This window comes from Sceloporus occidentalis, unplaced genomic scaffold (assembly GCF_023333645.1).
Source record: "Sceloporus occidentalis isolate IW3139 unplaced genomic scaffold, rSceOcc1.0.p SCAF_1, whole genome shotgun sequence".
NCBI classification, from domain to species: Eukaryota; Metazoa; Chordata; class Lepidosauria; order Squamata; family Phrynosomatidae; genus Sceloporus; species Sceloporus occidentalis.
In genome coordinates, this window is record NW_028316981.1 from 279,247,695 (window position 1) to 279,275,604 (window position 27,910).

The window sequence follows — 27,910 nt, forward strand, 5'->3', positions numbered from 1 at the left end:
ATAAAACTAGGTATGTACTCAAACTATGTACTATGTACCCTGGTGGCACAGTGGTTAAATGCTAGTACTGCTGCCACAACGCTGTAGGTTTGATCTTAGAGGAGTATTCCAAGGTCCACTCAGCCTTCAATCCTTTCATAGGTCAGTAAAATGAGTACCCAGATTGTTGGGGGCAATTGGCTTAAAGATTGTAAACTGCTTAGAGAGTAGTGAGTACACTGACAAGCAGTATATAAATGTACATGCTATTGCTATTGCTATTTTTAAAAAGTGGAAATAATGCTATTAAAGTGCAAATATGTCAATAATAATTTGTATTTTATATTGATTAATTAATCTGGATTTACTGTTCTCCATCCATTCAATTTTAATATCCATACCAGGTTTTCACTTTGACAGAATTAACAACATTCAAGATACCAAAATATTATGCAGACACACGAGAAATGCAACAGTCATGGCATTATGTCAATAAAACAATTCTTGATTCCTAAACAAGTTGATGCTGGAAAAAAGCTTTCAGAAAAGAACAGAATTTGGTAAAATTACTTTTTTGGACTAAAGCTACCAGAAATCCACAAACCAGCATGGTTTGTTCTGGGTGCTAGTCTGAAAAAGGAACTTCTAAAATTATTTATTTTTTCTAAAATTATTATTATTTATTTTTCTAGGACAGGATTCAAAACAGCTTTGTGATAAAACAGTTTTCTGTTCTTCTCAAGTTATGCATTCCAGTTGTAATTGAAACAGACACTCATCTATTTTTATTCCAATAATGGCAAAGACTCATGAGGGGATTTAAATAAGCCTTAACAAGTAAAGTCACCTAGCCAGCTGGTAAGGGAATACAAAACTGAAAGAAGAAATGGGGAAGGAAGACCCAAAACAATGTGTTAAGGATAAGGGCAATATCTCTTGAGAAATTACGTCAAAGTCATAATTTCACAATATATCTCTCAGCAAAAGTTTTGACATCTTGCATAACAGTGTCAAATATGTCCACAGATTCCTCCACAAAAGAATTTAGAATTAGTCTGGAGTATCACAAACTTTGTTTCTGAACTACAAAGATTAAAACCAACACTAAACACAAGGGGATCCAAATATTAATTAATGTTTAAGATAGTTAATCCTACACTGATTACATACTAATCCAACTAAAGAATACTGCAGCACTCAACACATACTGATGCCTTTGTATATAGAAAAATATCTGCAATAAATTTCCTTCAACTGAACATGGATTAAAATTTGCTGCTCCATGTCACTAAAGTCATGAGAAATGTACTACTGTTTTTCTTTTTCATTCACTACTTAAATAATTTTCAAAATCTAAAAATAAATGATTTAAAAAGAACAGGACAAAAACAGTTCCATCTCACATTCATTCACAATATCTTCTTATCGACACATTTCTGTAATAGGCAAAGAAACCATCCGGGATATATGAACAAGAAGTTATTTATCAGTATTTTAACAACCTTTCATTACACATTACAGAATTTATCACTAGCCTCTTCCATGGCCATTTTCTGATGCTGTGATCTGCACTGTTTGCAAATTCTAAAAGAAAACAAAATGCCTTTGCAATTATAATGAATTAAAGTTAAACGTTTTCATAATATACCAATTATTTTTTCATTTCAGAACATGCCAAAGAATGTGTCAGGCTTCATAGCAGACAGATGTATTTCTAAGATATTATTCTCCATTCCTCTGCTAACATTTTAATGGGTTCTTCTTCTCTAGACTCTTGGGCTGTTGTGTGGAATGACTTACATGTTGTCAAGGGTCCATACAGGTTACGTCTCCATTATCTGAAATGCCTGGGACCAGAAGTATTTTGGATTTTAGAGTTCTTTGGGATTTTGAAATATATTGTTGTTGCTGTTGTTGTGGGCCTTCAAGTCATTTCTGGCTTACAGTGACCTTAAGGTGAACCTTTCTGGGCCAGATTTTTTCTGAGGATGAGTCCTGGTGGTGCATTGGTTAAATGCCTGTACTGCAGCCACTCACAATCCATAAGGTTGCGAGTTCAATACCAGCCAAGGGCTCAGGCTCGACTCAGGTGTGCATCCTTCTGAGGTCACTAAAATGAATACCCAGCTTGTTGGGGGCAATTAGATTACAGTTGTAAACCGCTTAGAGACTGCTTAGGTGGTATGAAGCAGTATATAAATGAAGCTCCTATTGCTATTGCCATTGCCTTCCTCTGAGACTGAGAGAGTGTCACTTGCCAAAGATCACCCCATGGGTTTCATGGCCAAGACAGACTCTAACCATGGTCTCCAGAGTCACAATCCAACACTCAAACCACTACACCACACGACTCATTTTGGAATATTTGCATATACGTAATGAAATATCTTGGAGATGGGACCCAAGTTTAAACATAAAATTAATTTATGTTTCTTTAACCAGCTTCAAAACGGAGCTGAAAACCATCCTGTTCAGAGAAGCCTTCCCAGGCATTGCATAATTGTCGCTTACTATCTGATGTTCTTTTGTTGCCTGTTTATCGATCCATTTCCTGTATTGCTATGTATTGTATATGTATTATCCTACTTGAGAGTATGTATTTTCCCTGGAAAATGATTAACCTTCCATTTTGAAGCCAAGCCCTCCCTCCAGTCCATCTGCCTTGGTCCAGGCCTCGGTGGTAGAGAGGAACTGCTGGACCTCTTACCCTTTCCCGCCACCACTCCCTTCTCCTTCTGTGTCATGTCTTTTTAGATTGTAAGCCCGAGGGCAGGGAACCGTCTAACTAAAAAGATTGCATGTACAGCGCTGTGTAAATTTACAGCGCTTCATAAATAAAGGTTAATAATAATAATAATAATAATAATAATTTACACCTTATACACATAGCCTGAAATTAATTTTATACAGAATATTCTTAAATACTTTTGTACATGAAACAAAGTTTGTGTACACTGAACCATCAAAAAGCAAAGGTGTCACTATCTCAGCCACCCATGCAGATTTCAGATTTTCAAATAAGAGAGCCTCAACCTGCATAAACTTTGTAGTGAATAATCTTATTTAATCCTAATATTTTTAAATCTTTCAATTTACACTAAAATATATTTCTGACTATAAGTTTTCTTTAAACAAAATTAAACATTAGAAAAATGAATGGATGAATGTTATCAATCACATTAAAAAAACAAATAAAGAAAACAACTGATGTCATAATTTTAGCAATTTGGTTTCTTCCTAAACACTTCTAATCTATATTTCTGATCCAAAACAAATATTAAATAAACATTTCATGGGTAACAACCAGCAATCATGCTTAAACAAATGAATACTTAGCTTAGCGTCACCATTAAGTCAGAAATAACTTGAAGACACACAACAAGAAATTTAAATGTATATATATTAGTGAGAAAGAGGTAGGTAGATTTGTCAGCCCCCTGAGCAGTCCTTTGGGGAATCCTGCTCCCCACAGGGATGCTTGGGTGACTTAAACCTTCATCTTCTCACCCAGAAAAGGTATGTGATGTTCACTGGTGTGAACAGAACATGGCAACACGATAGCCCAGAAAGCTAGCCAAGATTGGGCAATAAAAGTGAGTAGGCAGATGATAATGGAATTGTATATGTAGGGTGAACTATCATTCTTTGACACTAATGAGATTAACAGTGAAGTGACCAGAGAAAAATAATATACATATGGCTCCACCTGGAAAATGGAATGATTTCCTCTTTATCTGCTTTTTAAATTATTCCCACTCACTCTTGCTGCTCAGGGACCCAAATGGAAACATTTAATGTTTGAACAACAGTTCAGTTTAAAAGGCAGATGTTTTTGAAATTGTTGGAGACACCTCACTTATTAACCATGTCAGGTACTTTTAGAAGATGAGTAGGTTCCAGGTTTTAAAAATGTAAATATTCTTGGTAGTTCACACAAAACAAAATGGCATCCTAGCATGCTCCTGTTCAGTGTGCCACTCACTCAAGCCAAGCCCTCTTCTGTGGTACTCTATTCCATTCTACTTCACCAGTGATTTTTTTTGTCCTCATTTCTTCCCACCCACTCCCCAATAAAAATCTCAGCATTTGTGGCCATTGGCCTGACATAGTCCTCATCAGACTATTTCGAACCATTTAAAAACCCTGCATTTCTTCCCAAGGTTTTCTTTTTTAAAATACTTCTGCAAATGCTGACATTCCCCTGAGTATGTTAATATGGTTAAGAGTTTCCTTGGCACTCAGCAACTGCTTGCTATTAGAATGATCAGGGAAAGGATTGAAAATTTTAAACAGTAGCTCCCAGACTGGAGTTCCCAGGTGTGTCCTTAGAGTCATGACTACTTGCCACACTGGCTGGAGCTTCTGCAAAGCAATGTCCAGCAACATCTGGAGACCCAAGTTTGGGAACTACTACTTAATTGTGGGAGAAAGGCAGGATATAAATCCTTCAAATAAAAAGAATAAATAGAAAATAATAATATACATCTTCTTGGCTATTTTGAGTACTGTTATCCTATCTCAAAAGAGGACAAGGAAAGGAAAGGAAAAGGAAAAGGAAAAAAGATACAGCTAGCCAGTGTGAGGTAGTGGTTAGAGTGTTGGACTATGACTTTGGAGACCAGGGTTTGTTTTCTAGCTTGGCCAAGACACCCACTGGGTGACTTTGGGCAAATGACATGCTCTCAGCCTCAGGGGAAGACCATGGCAAACCTCCCCTGAACAAATCTTGCCAAGCAGACCCCATGATAGGATTGTCTTAGGGTTGCCATAAGTAAGAAATGATTTGAAGGTACACAAATATGAAGTAAGACAAGTCTAGTGAATACTCCATGTTCAGAGACTGAGTATCTGTGAGTTAATAGTTGTTGGGAAAACAAGGAACAGGAGAAAGGGCTTCCCAGAACCATCTGGCTGGTCCCATTAAGGGTGCCAGGACAGATGGATTCCAAGCCTGATACATCAGAGCTCTTCATTATTTGCTAAGAAATCTAGCACTCTATATCACTTTTCTTAGATCACACACACACTTTCAATTATACTACTGATCATCTAAGAACATATTTCATATGATCACCTAATAATACATAGTTGTGACATCAGCTGGCAGTAGAGACAGAATCCATATGGCTGTGGTATACATTCTAAAATTAATGTATCATACTCACATGAGTTAGTTGGTCAGACAGACAGACATGAAAGGTATTCCATGAAAAGTAACATAATACCCTTGATCTTAGAGAATAAACAATCTTACATAATTACACATAACTGAGGTCTAATTGACCCAGGAGACCAGGGTTCAAATCTTCACTCAGACACAGAAACCCACTGGTTGAACTTGGGCAAGTCACACATCTCATCCTCAAAGAAGGCAACAGCAAAATGCCATCTGAACCAATCTTAGAAAGAAAACCCCATGATGGGTTCACCTTAGAGTCACCGTAAGTCCAAAATGATTTGAAGGCACAAAAGAACAATAGCTGTAAAAGCAGTTATGAAAACAGAGGAATCATTATGAGACTTGAAATTTCAACTTTATAATGAACTAGCAGCTATTAAGAACAATCTATAATTTTCATATCTTCATTACTATAATTTTAAAAATGGATTTAACAACATGCAAATACTAACAGCCTGGCTGATAAGAGTGTTGGACTAGGATTCCAGGAGGCCTAGGTTTGAATGCTTGTTCTCTAGCCATTTGCCCTAGAGAAAGACAATGGCAAATCTCCTTTGAATAAATCTTGTCAGGATAAGGTCATCAGAAGCCAGAATTAACACTATTGCCATGTCAGTTGACTTGAAGGCACATAACAGCAAGAGCAACACTTCTGCTTCATAAAACTTTGGGTATACAGAGGTACCTCTTAAAAAGAATATCACAAAAATTCAAGGTCCAAATAGGTATTTGTACATATTTATCCATAGACTTCAGCCATCACCAGAACTACCCCTATTGCTGTGCAACTATGGCCTGATACAAATGGGCGCCTTGTGGTGCCCTCAGGCCAAAACTAGGGCTCGGGAGTGCGCATTAACCGCATGCTCCCAAACCCTAGTTCGTGTGGATGGCGCCATTGTTATATGGCGCTGTCCACACAGCGTGTGCATTGATTATGTCACCCGTGTGCCACGCCCAAACAGCACGGTGCGTGCATGACGTAACCGCAACACTGCAGGCGGAAATGACGCCTTGGCGGCGTCACAGCAAGAAGCTCCATTTCGGAGCTCCTTTTTACTGTGGGTCGTTGTCGGGGCCGTGTGGTTGCCACAGCAACGATGTGGAGAAGAAAGGGACAGCCTCTGGCCGTCCCTTTCTTCTCATCTGTACCAGGCCTATGAAATGCTGAGGGTTAAGACTCTTATGCTATATCCCCTCACATTTTGGGTTGCCTTATCATAGGGTTTTGAGGGTAGTAAGAGATTCAGAAGTGATTTACTGGTGCCCCCTTCTGCCAATACTAACAAGTGTTGGCTATGTTGCCACTGCCATTGTCTCTGAGAGAACCTCTGCTAGTGTCACCTTCCACTACTGCTGCTGTCTGGTAGTCATTTGGCATATTTAATCTGGCTCCTCAGCAAAAGCCTATCTGACATGGGAGACCCCACCAGCAGCACTTCTGCCATCAGCATAGCCTCTTGCCTCACTGAAGCATGAAATCCCACCACCACAATTATACCACAATGATAACAGAATGATGTGGAGGTCTCTTATTGATTTGTTGTTGTTTGCCTTGAAGTCATTTCTGACTTATGGCAACCATAAAGCCAACCTATGATGAGGCTTTCTGGGGCTGAGAGTATGTGACTCATCCAAAGTTACCCAGTGGGTTTCCATGGCTGAGCAGACAATCAAACCCTGATCTCCAGAGTCATGGCCCAATTCTCAAATCACTATACCACACGGGCTCTCCTCTTATTTATGGTGTCACTATAAATTGAAGTCAATTTGAAAGCAATTAACAACATATCCCCTCAGAGAAACCAGGACAGGGATATTCTTTCCGCTCCCTCCTCATTAGAAACCATGTCAGGCCTTAATGGTACTGGAAGGTTGGGAGGTGGGTCACCTTAGGTTGCATCATTTTGCTGCAGTTCCCACTTGTTTGAAAGCAATGTCAGTTACTTGTGAAGTACCTAAAAAGGCCTAGGAATCATGCATAAAAAGGCAGCCCTGTCAAACAGACTTTCAATGTAATTTAGACTTACTGTTGTAGAACAAAGCCTTGTTAAACAGGGAAAATGTAAGAAAATACATCCTAATTCAAGAGTGCTCTTAAAACATTGCCCTTTCAGTTAGAATATAAATCATTCTGGGTAATTTACTCCATGGAGCAATGGTGCTTTAGCAAGAGACACAATAGATAACACAATAAGCTCCTTCCCCTCTTTAATTTCTAAGTCAATACACCTTCATACAACAACAAAAGCTGAATATGAATGCAGCTGGTATGCTTTCAAAAGGGAGGAGTTATTATATTTTGTCTTGATTTGCTTATGGAGAGCAGCAGCCTTCCAGCTGTACAAATGGCACTCTGGCTGCTCTCCACATAAACATTTCCACCTGGTCTTGATGGAGTGGGGCGGGTGGTGGTGGAAATGATGTAATTTCCAAAGCACTAGCAGAGTCAAAGCCAGGCAACCCATCAATCAGACTTCAGCAAGCCCATACACAAGACCTCTCAAATTACCACTTCACACCAAGAACCTGCTGAAAATGTCTCCTCTTAACATCTGCTAATCAGATTGCTTCTTAGGAGCCTGTGACAATTAAACCTGTTATTGCAGGGAGCAATGTGGAAAGAAGGGGGATGTGATATGTCTACAGCTGGGCATTTAACAAAACAGATGGACTGTATCTGAAGCAATGACTCTCTTTGAAATCCAATTATTAGGCAGTGAGTGTGAGGCCTAAATGAAGCTGGTCGAAAAGTATGAGCCTTGTGCTATTGCTACAGCACAGTCAACCTGGAAGAACCCAGGGAAGCTGAAACTGGATCAGTGCAATTCAACAGATGATAGTAAAATCAACAATGGCAGTGACTACAATATATGTAGTAAGTAAAATATTGAATGTGTGTGTACCTGCAAGTTTCCTATTGACTTATGGTGACCCCATGAACTTCATAGGGTTATAAATGTTGCAAATAAACCCTTCAGATGCCAATTATGGGCCATCTAAATTAGTACCAAAGTCAATGTTGTAAGATATTTGCTTACATGTATCTTATAAGTCTATCAGAACAAATTTCAATTTAAGCTGTTATTTTTCACTGGTAAAGAAGGTGCTAAGATGATTGTACTGAACTGGATCCAAACATAGGAATGGTCAAATAAGAATGGCAGGAACAAACTGTTCTGCCACATCTTTCTTACAATGTTCACTCTTAACGCCTGAGACGTTCCATAAGAAATGTGGGGGACTCCACTGAATAGGGAAAGATACATTGTTGGGAAGAGGCAGATCTCCAAAGCCGGATGGAGGTGCATTCTTTCTCTGCAAAATAAATCTGTTTCTATTCAAAGGGCACCCATTCTTTTTTTTCCTTTTTTTTTTTGTTGTTGCTAAAATTCAAGTAATGAAACCCTCCTCTGTGCCAGGGATTGGCATATGCAGCCCTCCCAAAGCTGTTTTTGTACCCCTCCAACCATCTCCCAAGATCACCCTTAATTGTCTTGTCTACAAGCCTCTGAAATAGTCATAGAGATTCCTGGCACTGCTTAACATTAAAAGAAACTCCTCGTCTTCAGAACCAGGAGCCCTTTCACAAGACTTTATCACAAGATCCACATTCTCAGCGAGATTGCATTACTAAAGGAAAGTACATACATACATTTGCTTCCACCCTCATCCTTAACCCAACTTCTCTATCCTATGGCTTACCCAACATACCTGTCATTTGTTTGCATGCATGCGTGTGCACACACAGGGTTTTCAAAAATGAAATTATGGAGTTATGCTAACTCCATGGTTTTAAACTCTATGGTTTTTAAAAATAAAAGATAGTAAAAAACAAATAAAACCCTGGCTGATCTGGAATAGTGAAGGGGAGCGGGGATGGAGGGGAGGAGGAGACACTATCACCATGTAACCACATAATCCTAGAACAGCAACAGGATAATTTACTGCAGCTGATAACTAGTACAATTAGGAGCTTATTGATGAGTGTTCTCGTCAATGGCAAAGTGCAGGCTAACAGTCAAAAGATAAGGTAGTGAAGAAAGGGAGACAGCAGTGTGTCATAGGTATCTCCAAAGGCGCTATTACTGAACTTTTACGGCAGCTTAAAAGCTATGTGGGATCAAATCCACACTATACAGTTATGGTGTTATGATTCCACTTTAACATCCATGGCAACATTCTATGGAATTCTGATAATTGCATTTTAGAGAAGTGTACTTAGAATTCTCAGCCAGAGAGCTTTAGGGCCACCCCACTATTTAACATTAAAGGAAACTCCCTGTTTTAACAGTCAGGGGCCCTTTCAAACTACATAATTATAGTACAGTGGGTCCTTGCCTTACGCGGGGATCCGTTCTGGATCCCTCCGCGTAAGGCGAATTCCGCCTATGCTCAAGCCCCATTGTAAACAATGGGGCTTGTGCACGGCGGCACGACAGCGCGCGCCGCGTAGCTTGAGTGCATATGCTCAAGCTGCGCATGACGCGGGCGCGCTGTACTATGAGTCCACTTTGACAGCTATAGTTTCATCCCATGGAATTCTGGCGTTTGTAGTCTGGTGAGAACCCAGAGCATTCTAGGGGCGGAAATCTATAAGTATTCCCTCTTAAACTATGGATGTTGCCATGAGAGATAGAGTAGAATTACAGGCCTATACAGTCAGCTAGTCATATCCAGATGGGTTCCATTTTGGACCCCCCCTCAGGGATGACAAAAAACATTGGACCTCAAGCCCCCCTTTCTTCAATGGTAGCACAGCCATGTGTTTGCACCACCACCGGAAAGAAAGGGGCAGGGCCATCTGTGGATACTCCAACCTGCAGATGGCAAGCCCACGATTGGCGAGGGCTGAGTGTAATTGTGTAGTGAGAAAGGGCCCCAAAATCAACTTCCAGTTTTGTCTTCCCTTTGATATTTTTGGCAAACTGAGCAGATCCTAGAGGATCGAGGGGGGGTGAGGGGCAGAAATATAGCCCTCTGTTCTGCTAAAGTCGCCCAATTCTATGTCAAGAATGGGAAGCCTCATTTCAGTTCATGGTAGAATTCTGTCAGTCACAGTCCCACAGATGGGACCAAAGGAATAAAAGACTGACATAGTCCAGAGTAAAGATTTTCTTGCCAGTAACTAAGCCTTAACAGAGGCATGTCAGCCTTTAAGAATGAATAGCTAGGAAGTCAAAGTCTTTCATGGCCGGCATCCATAGTTTTTTGTGGGTTTTTTGGGCTATGTGGCCATGTTCTAGCAGAGTTTCTTTCTGACGTTTCGCCAGCATCTGTGGCTGGCATCTTCATTTTCCAGGCAAAACATTCTCTGAAGATGCCAGCCACAGATGCTGGCGAAACGTCAGAAAGAAACTCTGCTAGAACATGGCCACATAGCCTGAAAAACCCACAAAAAACTAATAGCTAGGAAATTACAGTGGATCCTTGTTATACGCTGGGGTTTGGTTCCAAGCTCCCCCGTGTATAACAAAATCCGTGTATGCTCAAGTCCCATTAAATATAATGACACAGCAAAATGGTGTCCCTAATAAAAAATGGAACATCAAGGTAAATTTATACTTTTTTGGAACATTTTCAAACCGTGTATGCTTAAATCCATGTATAAAAAATCAGTGTATAAGAAGGACCGACTGTACAAAATGGTATTATATGGAGAAAATGGCATGGACATCCAGGAATTCAAGAAAGCTGGATTGCCTCTTGTATGCCCATATGTCAAATCTGGGCAAATACCCCTACTGTGTAGAACTGCATATAAAGGAGGGAATAAGATCCAACAGAGTGACCCCCTTTCCCTGGTCAACATCAATACTAGCAAAAACAGCATTTAGTGTTTACATTTCTATACTGCTTCATACTGAACTAAGCAGTCTCTAAGCAGTTTACAACATGTAAGAAAATTGCCCCCAACAAGATGGGTAATCATTTTACCAACCTCCGAAAGGACGGAAGCCTGAATCAACCTTGGAGCCCCTCAGGATTGAACTCAGAGCATTGTGGCTGGAGTACCGGCATTTAACTACGGCACCACAAGGGCTCCTAAAACAAATGCTAGAACTCTCTTTCTGTGTATGTATGTGTAAGGAGCCCTGGTGGCGCAGTGAGTACTGCAGCCACTCACTCACAAAACACAAGATTGTGAGTTCAATACTAGTCTGGGGCTCCAAGTCAACTCAGTGTGGCATCCTTCCGTAGGTTGCTAAAATGAGTACCCAGCTTATTGGGGTCAATTAGCTTACACTTTGTAAACCGCTTAATACATCAGTAATCAGTATAGAAATGTACTTGCTATTGCTATTGCTAGTGTGTGTATGAGAGAGAGAGAGAGCTTCAGGAGATAAAGGATGCAGAACATTTGCTGCTTTGCACCTGGAACAGAAATTTACATAACAATATGAAACATTTTGGTAAAGTCAGGCTGTCCAATCACTGAAACACTATGTCTTGACTAGTTAATGAAATAAAGTTTAGACATGGTGGCTTGCAGGAAGGCAAACAAAATACCAATCATTGGGGATAGAATACAACTAAAGCAAATTTTATGAACATTTATGTTGTTTTTTAAACAGTTGCCTCAGCATGTGTGCCATCCCCCTTCCCCACAAGAACCTCTCACTATCACATTCATAATGAATTTGACAGCCTCAGGAAGTGACCTGAAATGCGTCCAATCTCCAGGAAGAAAAAATGCTTAACTTGATCTGGAAAACCAGTTTGAATTCAATAGCTGTTTTCAACCTCCCAAGTATTGAATTTCCTTTTGTTCTCCCCAGCCTGACTTTTCTTAATAAACAAACAAAAACACATTATCTGCAGGGAAGAATGTTTCCCATATTGAGCAAATGTTTCAAACTCTTAAAAAGTTATTAAACTTCACTTTAGTTTTGAAGTATATTATCTTTTGGGAGCATGCATGCATACTCACACACAGATCTCCATGAAAATACTTTCTTTTGTACTGCTGGTTGAGTAACCCTTATCCAAAATGCTTGGGACCAGAAGTATTTTGGATGTTTTCAGATTTTGGAATACTTGCATAAACATAATGAGATATGCTGATATAGTTGATATGCCAGCTGTGACCCTTCCCGGAGCCAGGGGACCTAGAAATGGTGGTACATGCACTGGCAATGTCCTGACTCAACTTCTGTAATGTGCTCTACATGAGGCTACACTTGTGCCTAGTTTGGAAACTTCAATTAGTTCAAAATATGGTAGCCAGATTGGTCACCAGAAAATCTAGAGGCGACCATTCCTAAAATCTCTGCTCTGGCTGCCTATTAGTTTCCAGGCACAGTACAAGGTGTAGGTAATAACCTTTAAAGTCTGCTGGGAGAGATCCAACATATCACTTCTCTTGACAGCTTTAAAAAGGGCATAAAGACCGATCTCTTCTGGCAGGCCTTCCCTGAGGCCTTCCCTAATTGATCGTCCCAGGATTGCCCTATAACTGCCCCAGGATGTCTTGCTTAATTATGTCTATTTTAAATAATTTTAATCTGTATTTTATAATGTTATTGTTTAGTTTTAAGATAGGGGGGAATAAGGGGATTATGGAATTTTATTATGTATGTACTTACGTATTTTATTTATGTACTTTTATTTTTATTATTGTAACCCATCTCGATCCTTTGGAAGAGGCAAGATATAAATAAAACCTATTATTATATGGAGATGGCACCTATATATAAATATAAAAGTCGTATATATTTCATATACCCCTTGTAAACATAGCCTGAATTTAATTTTATACACAATATTTTTATCAGTTTTGTGCATGAAATAAACTTTGTCTACACCAATCCACCAGAAAGCAAAGGTGTCACTGTCTCAGCCACTGATGTAGCCGATTTTGGAGTGTTTCAGATTTCAGGATAAGGGATGTTCATCCTGTATTGTTTTACTAAGATTTTATAATACATTTTACATAGATGACATATATTTTATAAGGATCTAGTAAGACTAAATACTCTAAAGACACCAGATCCTATCTGAACTTCATCAGCCCTGGTTAGTATTTAGTACACAAACAAATATCAGGAGCTGTAAGCTATATTTCACAGGACGGAACTGGCAAAACCACCTCCAAGTATTCCTTGCCTAAGAAAACCCTATGAAATTAATGTGGTCGCCAAAAGTCAACAGGTGACCTGAAGGCATGTAAACATACACAAGTGTAAAAGGCTCTGAATGGCAGGACTCTTAACAGATAGAGGCAATATGAAAGAGTCTGGAAATATATCCAACATCAGATAAGCAGAGTTCTGGCCATGCAGTGGAATTTTTCCTGCCTGCCACTGACCTATGGCACCTGAAACAGGCTCCCAGCAAAGAGAGGGCAACTGCATAGTTTATAATGTATGTGTATTTTAGTGGCAGGTTACAATAACAAAATGTTACATTCAATAGTGTGTGTTCATTAGTGGAACAGCAGACAGGGGTTCATTATCCTTCTGCTAGCGAAATGGATTTATTTGCTTATCATAATTTCTGCATCACAAAGCAATAGTTATTTGAATATCAACAATCTGCTTTTCTTTAATCAGATAAAAATGTCAAAAAGTCAACAAGTCGACTATACAAATGTCAGCTCTCTTGCTAGAACAATTTACATGAGTGGTACCCAGCAAATGGTTTAAATTACTGTCCAGTATTTGTCAATTTATTATCACTCAAATAATACTCTTAATTTTGGTGAAGAGAGTATTTTTGTTTTTGTTTTTAAAAGAAGCTGGTCTGATTTATTGTTGGTAATTAAAGAGTAATTTTCTGCTGCATGCAAGATGCTGATCTCATCTCACACAACAGAGCCTGAAATATACTCTGGGGGCGACTTCCGTGTTCAAAATGTTAAGAGTTATAGGCTACAAAGATTGGACAGAGTCCAAAGATGATATCACTTCTGTCCCAAATTGCTTAGGTCACTCCTTTCCAAATATCAGAATGTTTGGCTTCTGCAACATTAGATACATGGGGATTTTAAAATACATTTTCAAAGAACATAAGTATATGAGACAAGAAATCAATGAACTCCTCTCCAGGAATAAAAATAAAACACGTATGAAAGAAAACAAATAAGCAAGATATGAAAACCTTTATTATAGCTTTCCTTCAAAATTGGAATCTTTGTCCAAATGTGAAGCTATTGGACTAGAAATCAATACAGTACAATTTATTATTCAGCACTTTGTTGATGCGTAAATGTATTCTGAATGAAACTGATAACCAAGAACACCCTTTTTTGTGATGCTACTAGGATGTGCCTGGTGCTAATCTCTAGGGTGAGGGGGGAGAAGTATTTTCATTCTTGTTAGATTAAACCTGTCTTCACTAATTAATGATAGATAGGTATATTCATTCATAAATCTCTTCTCCAAAATCAGGGCCACTTATGTGTATCTAATCCCAAAATGCATATTTTATATGCAATTTATGGTAAAATGCATTTTAGCACCTTTTAAAATTCCCTACCAGTATACTGTAGTGGTCGGACTACAACTCTGGAAACCAGGGTTTGAATCACCAGTCAGCCAGGGAAACCCACTGAATGACCTTGGGCAAGTCACAGTCTCTCAGCTTCAGAAGAAGACAAACAAATCCCCCTCAGAACAAATCTTGTCAAGAAAAGCCCGTGATAACTTCACCTTAGAGCTGTTTTAAGTCAGAAATGACTTTAAGGCAAACAGCAACAGCAAGCCATTACGTTGTTGACAGGACAGGGAAGCTCAAAAGAAAGGGATAGAGATCTTTAGTTTTTTGTGGGGTTTTCGGGCTATGTGGTGAAATGTCAGGAATAAACATGGCCACATAGCCTAAAAACCCCACAAAAAAACTATGGATGCTGGCCGTGAAAACCTTCAACTTCACGTTGGATAGAGATCTGTTTCCTTCCTTGCAATACATCTCTTTCACTGGTAGGGAAAAGGGGCTGAAAGGATGTACCATTAAGTACACATGCCTTGGGGATCAGGATACTCAGAGAATGTGTGTTAAGATTGGGTGAGCATTAAGTGGACCAATTCTGAGAGCTGCATAACTGTGCTTGTAAGCTATGGTGTATCAAATCAACCTTTATTGATTATCGAGAGTTATTATTTGGCATATAAAGTTAAGGGCTATTTTAACACATGCAGAGCCATCTACTTCCACTGGTATTTAAATAATATAATGCTAAAATTGGATGCTGGTTGATATATACACAATCAACAATTGATTTTGAGAAGAGAACAAATGGAAGAAGAGGGAAGAACTTGAGATGGAATCCTAACATATTTGATTTTAGACGCTAGCATTTCAGAACAAGGCTAGGAAGAAATGGATTCAAATCCACACTTAGCCTTGAGGATCACTTGGAGAGCTTGGACTAACGGCAATTTCTTAGCCCAAATTTATACTACTGTGACTGGCAGAATTGCTTCCATCTGAGAATCAGTAGGATGGATGGCCCCATCCTCCTCACTACCGTCTCATGTGACAAAGACTGAAGAAAAGGAACTGTAGCGAGACAATGGAAAGGGGACTCCCTTCTACAGTTTCAACACCATGTCAAATTTAGGCCATTATGAGGATAAAATGGGACTCAGAAGAAACAAATAGACCACCCTGAACCCCTTGAAGAAAAATAGAATGTAAACTAATAATCAAGAAGTGATTAAATAATCTAAATAAATAATGCACTAAGTATGAAACAGCCAAACAAAAACAAGCACAAAATCAAAATGAATAGTCATCCCACCATATCCACCGATTCTTCATCCATGGATTCAAGCATCCAAAGCATGAAAATATTTTTTAAAAAATATATCAATTTCAAATAAGAAATCGTGATTTTGCCATTTTAGGTAAGGAACAACATGCCAATGTATTTGATGGGACTCAAACATCCACGGATTTTGGTATCCACAGGAAGTCCTGGAACCGAACTCTGGCAGATACCAAGGACCTGCTGTACCTTAAAGGTCTGGGTGGATATAACTCTACAAGTTCAGTTATAAAGAGAAGGAAAAAGAACGGATGGGACAATAGCTGGTCTGCCACGACTTTTCTTTTCTGCTATTTGATGCCTGGTCAAGAGACTTCCAGGTTCTTCAAATTTGAAAACATGGGGAGGTGTTTCAAGTAGAGGTAACAAATGAAATGTTAATGTTGTAGATTTCTGCAAATAAACTTGCCAAATGATATCTACAACACAAAAGCTATCTGCCTGATTTCCTCCACTCTTTGTGTAATCTGACAGACAAATGCTGTTCGCTGCTGACCATAAAGAGAGATGTTTCCATCTTCCAAGTTCAGAGTTATTTACCTTATGAAAATGTACCCTGTGTTTTACTCACCTGTTTTGTAAATCACTGTATTGCTCTCCTGGAAAATTTAGGCACTACTTCAGGAATGCAAGACATACCTGGAAAAATAATTGAAGTGCAGAGTAAGAAATGGGTATACCATTCAAGAAATCACTCAGTTCTAGTCTCACATTTCACGGTTCCATGTTGGAAAATGATAAAATAATAGATTGAAACAATACTTTTACTTCACTGAGAAAATTAACATTCTGAATGTTTTGCAAGATGTGAAATATTTGACTGATTCAGCCAGTTCAATATTATGCACAGTTCTTTCCTTTATAGTACTTAATTTTAACAAGTAGACTTTCTAAATCAGCACAACAGACTGAGAAAAGAGCAGTGTAATCTTGAGAATCTGGGAATCAGTCTTCAAGATCCATGTTTTTTGGATTCAAGATGGCAATAGTTGGTAGTACCCAGAGGCATGGATTCCAAGGAAATAGGAGAGCATGAGATGAGACACAGTGATGCTGGGCCAGATTTGTCATTGCAGTTGAAACTATGGGCCAAAACTATTTGTGTTTCCTCTACTGCAATTCTTCTAATTAGCAAGGAGAATAAGTATCTATTTTAAGGTTACCAAATATTGTCTTTAATAAAAAGTGTGGTCTTCGGCAAGTCACACACTCAGGGGAAGTTGCAGCTTCAGGGGAAGGTAATGGCAAACCTCCTCTAAACAAATGGTGCCAAGAAAACTCCATGATAGGTTCGCCTTAGGGTCACCATAAGTCGGAAATGACTTGAAGGCACACAGCAGCAGCAGCAGCAGCAGCAGCAGCAGCAGCAGCAGCAACAATGACAACAAAGTATGTGCTCTCAAGCATTCTCTCAGTTTATGGGGACCCCAACAATTAAGCAATTAAAAGGATATTGTATAATAATTCTTGCATACAGCTCAACTTAAAAACAATGTTTGTATTCCTGGACTGACAGTATTGCAGTTTCTGGTTTTGTTTTTCCTCCTGTTTTCCTTTTTTATTTATTTTCTTTTCTGGTTGTATTTATTTGTTGTTATTACATATTGTTATACATAAAAATTAATCATACTAAATATATATAAACTGAAAATTCAAAGGACTCCTTGTTTAGTCTGAAAATCCACATAGCTTTAAGTTTATACTGTCAATTTTAATTGTTTAACTCAAAACTCTGTGACTGTGAAACAATGTGGCTTTATCTGATGACCACATCTTTTTTTTTATTCAAAAGCCATTACAAAAACAAACCAAGGGAAATGTTATATGTCCATATCAAGTGTCTCCCTTCCTCTTCTTTCCTCCTTAGCTTCTTACCCATTACAAAATGAAAGAGGGGTGTTATCTTAAGGTAGTGAAGTTCACATTATAAAACTGGCAAAGAAATGCCACACATCAGAGAAAAGTTTACATTAAATGCACTTCCATTTGCATGGGCAAATCTTTTCACAACTCAGCTTATGCCTCATACTATATTCTGAGGAACAAAAGCAACACTCAGTTTTCATGTTTATAGGAAACATCTGTCTGAAACTTTTACCTACACACCTCAGACTAAACATATTCTTTTCATCTACCAAGAGGTATGGCAAGGGAACTAATGTATTGTTCAACAAACAAGGAAATAGCATTGAACTCTCTGTAACCCCTCTAGAAGAGGACTATAAAGAAAGACAATGTAGAAGCACTCTATCAACTGCTGGTTTTAAATATTCATCTTAGAACATGGAAATCCTAGAATAACTAGCATGAGATTTACAGGGAAGGCCAGTGAGAACTACAAGCAGAAAAATGCATGAACAGTCAAAGCTGTTGTTCTGCCTACTTTTCTGAGGGTGTCAGAAAACAGAAAGTTAGTGGTCGCCTGCCCCTTTTATACTTCTCTGGGGAACAGAAATAGCTTAACTTCAACCACACCAATATGGTAACTTAATTTAATTAACTGAATTAATATCCTGCCTTTCTGCCAACAAATAACACTCAAGGAAATAAAAAGTGGCAAAATTAATTATTATTAAATAAATTAAGTGAAACATAAAATGGAATTAAAACATAAAACAAACCAAAAACACAGTTAAAATGGGTCACTGAAAAGAACACAACCCAAACAAGAGTACTTCAGTATGATTTTTTTTTCAGTTAAAGTATTTTTAAACATATTGCACATAATCCAGACCAAGTTAAACATTAAAGTAATGGCAACTGTAAATGTTTAACTTTGTCTGGGTCTAGTAATGCGGGTTTTCTAAAAAATGTACACCTGAAAAAATTTCTGAAAATCTCCAAATTTTCTCAGAAATATTCCAACTATATTAATAATGATATCTAATTTGGTACAATTGGTTTATGTTACACAGGTTGGGTCTCTCTTATCCAAAATGCTTCCAACTGGAAGCGTTTTGGGTTTTGTATATTTTTGGATTTTGGAATAATATAATAATAATAGTAAGAAGAAGAAGAAGAAGAAGAAGAAGAAAGTTTATTTCTATCCCGCTTTTCCAATTTGATCAAAGCGGCGTACAGCATATAAAAACCTAATACTCAGCCAGCTGATTGGGGGAATCCAGAAACATGTCACAGTCGATACCAAAATAGAGGGGGAAATAACCAAAGTCACATCTAATGGGGGGAAAGCTTGGGAAAAGAAGAAGGTTTTGAGATTCTTCTTTAAAAGGTCTAAAGACGTGGTGGAGCGGAGCTCATCAGGGAGATTGTTCCATATTCATGAGGCTGAGATGGAAAAGGGCCGTTGCAAGGTCCTCACATATCGCACAGTTGAGACCTCCAGCAAATTTTTCCCTGCTGACCTGAGTGTGCGGGGAGGATTATATGGGGAGAATATTTGCCAACCGCCCACTTTTACCTTGAGAATGAATGACTGGGACCATCACTACTGCTGCCATGTCAAAGATGGAAGCAGATGGTTGGAGGGCTCCCCAGACATCTCCTGTGCTCAGATACCCTATATACAAATAAATGGTGCAGTATCTGTGGGCTGCAGAGAGATGTGGTTAGAGAGAGCAACTTGGATTTCAGGCTGCCCATCAGTGTCTGCAGCTCTTGTTGAGGCCACTCTTCCTGGGTACCATCCCCAATCAGCTTCTGATGCCACTTGCTTCCTCCCACCACACCCTAGTGATCAGAAGGTTTCACTCTATTCTTCTTTTCAAAAGCAGGTTTTTGAAATCTCATGTGTCTCTGCAGCCAGCAAATACTACACCATTTATAGGTGTAGACATGTTACTGTCTAGGAGATCTCCACAGAGCTCTTCAGCCACCTGCTTCTGCCTTTGAGGCAGCAGTGGTGGCACTCCTGGTTACTCATTCACATCTACCTCCAGCCTCATGTTCCTCTCGAGACTTGCAAATCTACATATGACACTACTTCTGTTGTAGCTCCTGAAGTTTCAAATTTTGGAATATTTTTTATTTCAGAATTTCAAATAAAAGGCACTCCACCTGTACTCAAATACACAGAAAGTGCTATATGGAAATTATTTTACTAAAATATTTGTAATAACATAAAGAGAATAGCATATACTTCCCTTGTATTTAACTGAGTATGACTATACTTGAAACAACACTTTTTAAAGGATGCATATCTATAGAAAACTGTGTCTGATATAGATCTATCAATTCCAGTTCAAGTGGAGAAAAATTTGAATACAATTAGGTGAACATTATGTTTCACTAAAGAATGGGTATGAGTCTATGGGCATAAGCAACTTATCACATTTTGTCTTAATTACTTGTATTTCTAACTGAGAAGCAAGAAATTTTATGAAATAGAAACAAGCTTAGTGGTGTGTTCATTTGTTAGTCTGTTCCTCTGAAATATGTTCATTCTTGTCTCCTTAGAACAATTATTAGAAATTCATAACCAATACAGAGGACCCTTCTTATCTGTGTGAGTTCCATTCTGGATCCCTCCCCACGGATGCCAAAAACCATGACCCTCTGCACTTGTGGCCATTAAAATCAGTGACACTTGCTGTCTGCAGATGCTCAAATCCATGGATGGCAAGCATACTTACTGTATTTTGCATCTGACTCACCAAGGTATAACAGTTCTGATAACTATAAATATAGAAGACGACGACGATAATGATATATCATAAGAACATTTAAAAAAAAAATACATAGTATCAGAAAAATTTCCATTTCTCACATCTCTGCCTGGGTCATGTCCAACCTATAGGAACAAATGGATTATAACTATTGCCCCTATTTCCCCCTATAACTGACCAAACACATTAGTGATAGTGTTGTTGTCATGTGCCTTCAAGTCACATGATTTATGGCAATCCTAAGATAAACTTAGCACATGGTTTTCTTGGCATGATTTGTTCAGAGGAGGTTTGGCTTAATCTGAAACCGTGTGACTTGCCCAAAGACAACAAGTGGGTTTCTATGACTGAGTAGGGATTTGAACCCTGGGGTCTAGAGTCATAGTCTAATGCCCAAACCACTACACAATGCTGGTTTACATGAACAAACACCACTGTATTTCAAAAATAAATGTACAAAAAAAAGGGGGGAGAGAAAGAGAGAGAGAGAGAGAGATTTAGCAAGGAAAAACCAGAAGGGTTTTCATATATCTTGGTCATATACTGTTATGACTAGATTTAACAAACTGACAGCCTCGGTAGAATGATGAGAACGACCGGCATAGAGGCAGAGTGGAGGCATGGCATCTGCAAGATGCACACCCCAACTCCGCTCCCATGCCAGTGTGACTTCTCTGCCCCTGCGTCCAGATGACACAGTGCCAAAGGAGTGCTAAAAAGCGGCGGCATCAGCAGCTATGGCACCCTTTCTGTGGCAAAAACGGAGCTGCTTTTTGCTGCTGCTTTTTGCACCACGGAAAGGCCAGATTGGGGTCGTGGCATATAGTTGCCACGGCCCTGGTCCGGCACTGAAAGGGGCGGCTGCAGACCACTCTTTAGGCATGGTCTGTTCAGCCTCTAAAACAGCTTATTCTGTTTTACATCGTTGGCGTTTCTTCTTCTGTAGAACTCCCTCAATTTTCACAGATTTCTGAACAGTATGAGAAAAGGTTTCCACCACTTGCTCAAACTATTGTTCTGAAAATATCTGCAGAAATGGTGCTCTTCAAGGCCAGAAAGAGAGCTACTGTACTATTGCAACTGTTTTGAAGGAGTTAATATAGCATTTATTTTTGTAGATGGAGAAAGACCAGCCCAAGGGAAAGTGGGAATGTTAACTGTGGTTTAGAGTTTACCACAAAGAACCTTTTCTTTCCTTTTAATTTTTGTGTTTGTGTCATTCTAGGCTCACTGTAGAGCCTAGAGTGTTTCAGTGCTGCTAGAGTCACTCCATTATTTTCACAAAAAAATACAGTCTGTTCATTTTATAATAAAATAAACAGAATCTTTATGGTTTCATTGGCTCTTTGTCATCAACTTTAGAAAGGTGGAAAAGATCAATGTTCTTTTTCAAAAGCTGTGACAAAACATTCTGCCAAGCTAAATCTTATTCTCTGACATGGATCTGTTTGACCATTTTGCCTGGTTAAAACAATTCTGTACAAATGACAAATGAACTACATAAAGTATTCCAGATGAGACCATGTTATTTACCTTGGTATTTATTCTTCTCCTGTCTATCCGCTAGTTCATAATAGCCATCACATATGCACACAATATAAATGTAAATATGCCACACAGGAGGGGAAAACCAGTCTGTTTCCCATCTCATATTTTGTAAGAAAGTTACCATCAAAAATACGATTTAGGGGGCATTTTAAAACTTTTCCTAGGTAACAGGTTATCCAGAGAAGACATTATTTGTTTTATGCTATCTGCAGAAGCTCAAAACAAGCTCAAGTCTTTGTTTGCTTACGAAATATAGGGCCAAAACCGACCGGCAAAAAATGCTGGCTGTGGGGTGGCGTGGGGGTGTGGCATACACACTGCATATGCCCCAATGCTTCCCCCAAGCCGGTGTCATGCCACCCCACCGACCACACAGCATTTACATGTGCCATGCCACAGAAACACCAAAAGCCGCTGCAGCGGCAGAAAGGGCACCCTTTTCCCATCCCAAAAAGGAGCAACATTTTGCTGCTTCTTTTTGGGCCAGAAAAATGCCAGATCAGGGCTGCGGCATGCAGTTGCCATGGCCCTGATATGGAGGTCAAAGAGGCAGTGTAGAGCCACCTCTTTATGACCATCTGTTTCAGCCCATACTCTGATTGAGGATCCAACTACAAATAACACCTTTTTTTCTCACCAGTGTTTCTTTCTTTCTTTTTTTTTAATTTTCTTTATTAAATCTTTCAATCTCACCAGTGTTTCAACAGCTTCAACTCCACCATCAACCTCAGCCTGGACTATCTACAAAACAAGTTCACGTTCTGGACACCACAGAACAGATACAAAATAGACATATAAGCACCACACAATATCGCAAACCCACAGATTGCTACACGTACTTACATGCCTCCAGTTTCCACCCTGAACACACCCCGAACACCACCATATCCATAGTCTATAGCCAAACCCTCTGAAACAATTGCATTTGCTCAGACTCACAATTCCTTGCCAAATTCAAGGAATTAGAGCAAGCATTCCTCAAACTCAGTACCCATCACATGAAGTAAAAACCAAATAAACAAGACAAGACCTGTAGCCAGGACTGATCTATTAAGAACAGATTGAAGAGAAAAAATGATAGAACCCCATAAGTGGTCACATAAACCTCCCAACTGAGACCACTCAGGCACATCATCAATGAACTACAACCCATCCTGGACAATAACACTGCTCTTTCAAGGACTCTTGGTGGTAGACCTTCACTCACCTACAGACAGCCCAACCTCAAACAGGTACTTACCTACACGAGGACACATGGCACAGATGGAGACACAAGTACCAAGCCTTACCACATACCAAGATGACAACTCTGCCCGCACATTTATCCAGGAAATGTCATCACAAGACAGAATGACATCACCCACAATATTAGGGGGACTTTCACGTGCTCATCCTCCAATGTGATTTATTCCATACTATGTCATCAATGCCCATCTGCACTCTACATTGGGTAAACAGCCCAGTCCATGTGCCAGAGGATAAATGGATATAAGTCAGACATTAGTAATGGATTGCACAAAAACCAGTGGCAGAACATTTAACTGGCATTCCATCTCAGACCTCAGAACAGCAGTCCTTGAACAAAAGAACTACAAAGGCAGATTAGAAAGAGAAACAGCAGAACTGGGAGTTCATCTACAAATTACAGTCCCTAAGCAATCAACTGAACAAAGATAATGGCTTCCTGGCACACAACACACATTTCAACACTCTCTGACTCCATCTTCATGAGGCCATCCTACACTCATTTATTCTCTTAACCTACAGGCTAGTTTCTAATCACACACAAAGACTAATTCCTAATGCCTTTGTTCACAAATGACTACTGTTAAAACTGGACTTTGCCACTTCATTTCCATACACAAAGGATTTTGAATTAGAATTGACATTTGCACATACCAATGGCATATATATGTCTGTCCCTGGCTTTCACTCCACCAAATGCATCTCAGGAAGTAGACTTTAGTCTATGAAAGCTCATGCTGCCAATTTATTTCTTTCAGTGAGTCTCAAAGGTGCTATAAGATCTCTCTACATACTGATCCTACAGACTAACACGGCTATATCTTTGAATTCCACTGATTTCACTTAACAGTCACAAACTGTTAGGGGCTACAGGGGCTAAATTCAATGCTACTCCTACCTAGAGTAGACCCACTGAAATCAGCAGGATTTATATCAGTTGAGATATGCAAGACTAGTTCATTTCAGTGAGTCTATCCTAGTTAGGACCAATGTTGCGTTTAGCCCTGGTTATCTAAGCTTACAATTAGGCCTCCTGATTCAACTACTTTGTTCAAAGACTGAATTCTTAAATCAAACTGCCATCTGGTTTATAATTAAGTTTAGAGCTACTGCAAAGAGTATGTAATATGCAAACTTCACTATAATAAAACATGGCTTTCCTATGAACATTAACTCTTTTTCTTTTCCCCCTTTAAAAAAGGAAATTCCAAAGGGCTTCAACAACATGTAGGAAGTAACTTTTGGCCTCCTGGAATTTTTCACTGAAACTCTAAAGGGGATGTTTACCTGACCCCTATAAGCTTTATAAAACTAATGAAAATGCTGGTTTTAACTCTCTGGAATATTCATTTTTTTTGTATTGCCTCAGGAACTAAAAGAACAATTGTTGGCTTATCCTCAACTGACTAATACTGAACATTATTTGGTTAGATGTAATCAAGTCTCCAGATATCTTACAAAACTAAGAAGGCCCTCTAAATCAATGTTGCAAGGCATTTTTAAAGTAACAATTGTATATCCAAATGTACACTCACTCCTGCCTTTTGAATTCCCAGTGAAAACAAATGGTTACAGACAATTTAATCAGTGAACTGTATGATTTCTTCTCCTGTTTCAATGCCTTCTGCAAGTTACTGCAAAGCAAAATTTGATCACCTCGGAAAAGCGGTATAAAAATAAAACATATTATTATTATTATTATTATTATTATTATTATTATTAAAATATATTTATATATTACCAGATCCATATCATTTGCAATCCCAGATCAGTTGTACTTTTTAATCAAATTTTCTAAGCTTTGATAAGAGTTTTAGGGATTTTTCTTCTTTTTAATTTAGGCATTTTCTAGTGATGGGCAGATAATAAAAATTATTAGGGTATTATGTGTTTCAAATATATTTGCAACTCTGTACTGATTCCTTCCTTTTTTCAAAGAAAAGAAAAGAAATCACTTTGAACACAATCTGAATGTCAGGTTTGTATGCCGTGAAGAAGCTTCCACTTTCCACTTTTCAATGGACGCTCCATAACAATTTCAATGAAATGCCCTGTAAAGTTGGTAAATAGCCATAAACGCATAGGTCCGCCCAGGTGCTATCATAATGGATACATCACTTCAAAAGCAAAAACAAAAACAAAAATAAGTACACAAAGGAAGATAAAGCCATAAACCAAGCTGGATGCAGCTCCAACAGTTGTGGTCCAAAACCACAAGAACCTAAGATAAGAAATAGTGAATCAGAACAAGGCCTATCTAGGACAACATTCTGTCTTCATGGTGACTAACTAGGATAAATTCACAACCAGGACATAAATGCAATAATTTGTTATGGTACTAGAAGAAATATATATAAGTAGTACTCACTGATAGCTTTATCCTCTATGAATTTGTCTAATTTGCTTTTGAAGTTGGCCAAGTTGGCTGTCATCAGTACATCCAGTGCATCAAATTCCATTGTTTAACGGTATGCTATGTGAAATAGTGTTTCCTTTTATCTGTTCTGAATTTCCTACCATTCTGCTTAATTGGATGACCTGAATACCTAATATTATGCAAAATCAAGAGAGGCGTTTTCCAAGCCATTTTCTTCCTACTATGAATAACTCTGTTCACTTCTATAATGTCCTCTCTATACTTGGTTAATTTTCTAAACCAAAAAGTCAAAATGTTGTGACATTTCCTCGTAGAGAAATAATCTCATACTGTTCATCCTTTTAACTGATGTAAATTCAAATTATTTTCTTATCTCACAGTATTCTGGAAGTAAAAATAATGCTTCATAAATACTCCTGTTCCTTGTCTGCTAGTTCTTCCCTTGCAGGGGAAAGGTAGGAATACAAGGGATTAAGCACGCGCGCGCGCGCGCGCGCACGCGCTCACACACACACACACACACACACACACACACACACACACACACACACACACTGTGTAACCTAATAAAAACATGAAGAATATTGACAACTGCTATTTTATTCCTGGTTTTGTAATTAATTGTTTTTGGCCAGTTATTATTCTGATTTTTGGAACTTACTTTTAATCTGTTTTCATGATTATTTTATGTTGCAAACCACCCCCAAAGGAATTGTCTTGGTTCTGAAAATAGCTAAATAAATAAATAAATATAGTGGTAGCATTTGTTCAGTGGTGGCAATTCTGGTTTTGGAAGTGCCTTCTGTTACAGATCTGGTGATCTCCCACACTTTTCAGACATTAGTTAAATTTATCAGTTTATAATAAGCTTTGGGGAAATGTTTGGGAAACAAATATCTGGACTTTTATTATCGTTCACTTGTATATTTTTACTATAATTTAATATATGTTTATAATTTGTAATTATTTTAGATATTTTTAATTTATGGTTTCACTTGTGTGTGTCTTTAATGCAGATTATTGGCCTCCTTCAGATTTTATGGGGAACCACCAGCTATAAATCAATTTAATGATGGTGATGATGGTAATGACAATGTCATTGTGGGAACAGATAGTTAATTAACTTATTTAGTTAAGTTGTTATTCTGATAGCTTTTTCTAGCAATTTCCTTTAATTCATTATATTCCCCAATTAACACTGAAATTAAGTATATACTTTGGTGAATTAGCTCATTAGAATACATTACAATTCATGGAGGGTTGCCTCTCCCTCTGTCAGTTTGAGGAAAACAGTAATGTCTCTTTCCTCAGCAGAAAAGGTATTAAGATTGGAAGAAACACACCATGTGGCTTTGTTATCAGATAGGATAACCAGGAGGACTAGAGGGGAAGAGGCAAAACAGAGAACCATCTGGGGTCTAGGCTAGAGAAATAGAAAGAACAACAAACAAACAAAACTGAAAAGAAGGAAAAATTGACTCTTGGAATGAAATGGAGGTAAGGCGGGGGTGATTTACTTGGAGACTAAGGTCCTCATACATCCATGACACTTTCAGAATGTTAGTCCTGAAAGGAAGGTGTCCCTAACCCCACCATGGGCGTATATGGTATAACGTATCTCACATTGCAGTGTTTTAAGATCTGCACAGGAAGGCTTTCTCTCAGTCTCATCTCCATCCCAAGTGCATCTAGTGAGGACATGAGAAGGAGTCCTCTTGGTGGTTGCTCTCAAGTTATGAAACTCCCTTCCCTGGGAGGTCCAGTTGACTTCCTATCTGCTGTCTTTTCACAAAGATTAAATAGCTTTTTATTTCAGAAAGCTTTCAATTTTTAGTGAAAAGAGGGTGTGTATCTAGCCTTTTTCACTTTCCCCTTTTCATCTCTTCATCCATGAGTCATTCTCACTTATGCATGCTCACATGGATATTACTTTCTTTCTCACTCTATTTTTGAAATAGTGGTCCAGGCAGAGAACAGACTAGCGCTGAGCTAACAGGAGACCACAGGGAATGTGAAGCAGCAGGTACAGCATGGGTCATATGCAATGGCTCCACAGTCCTGATCTGGACTGCAAGATGGCAGCACCCCATCCCTAATCTATAATGGTTCTCACACTAAATATTTATAGCATTATGACTGCACTTTGTAACTCACATGGCTATATCTCACGGAATCCTTGTAGTCTGATG

General features: G+C 38.7%; 1 protein-coding gene across 1 annotated transcript in view; it reads right to left on the bottom strand.

Annotated features, from left to right (window-relative positions):
• Positions 1-27,910, bottom strand: part of LHFPL2 (LHFPL tetraspan subfamily member 2) — a 130,539-nt gene that overhangs the window by 45,833 nt on the left and 56,796 nt on the right. Inside the window, exon 2 of the mRNA XM_089494655.1 lies at positions 16,498-16,565. The gene's annotated coding sequence lies outside the window, so the exon portion shown is untranslated. The remainder of the gene's footprint in view (positions 1-16,497; positions 16,566-27,910) is intronic.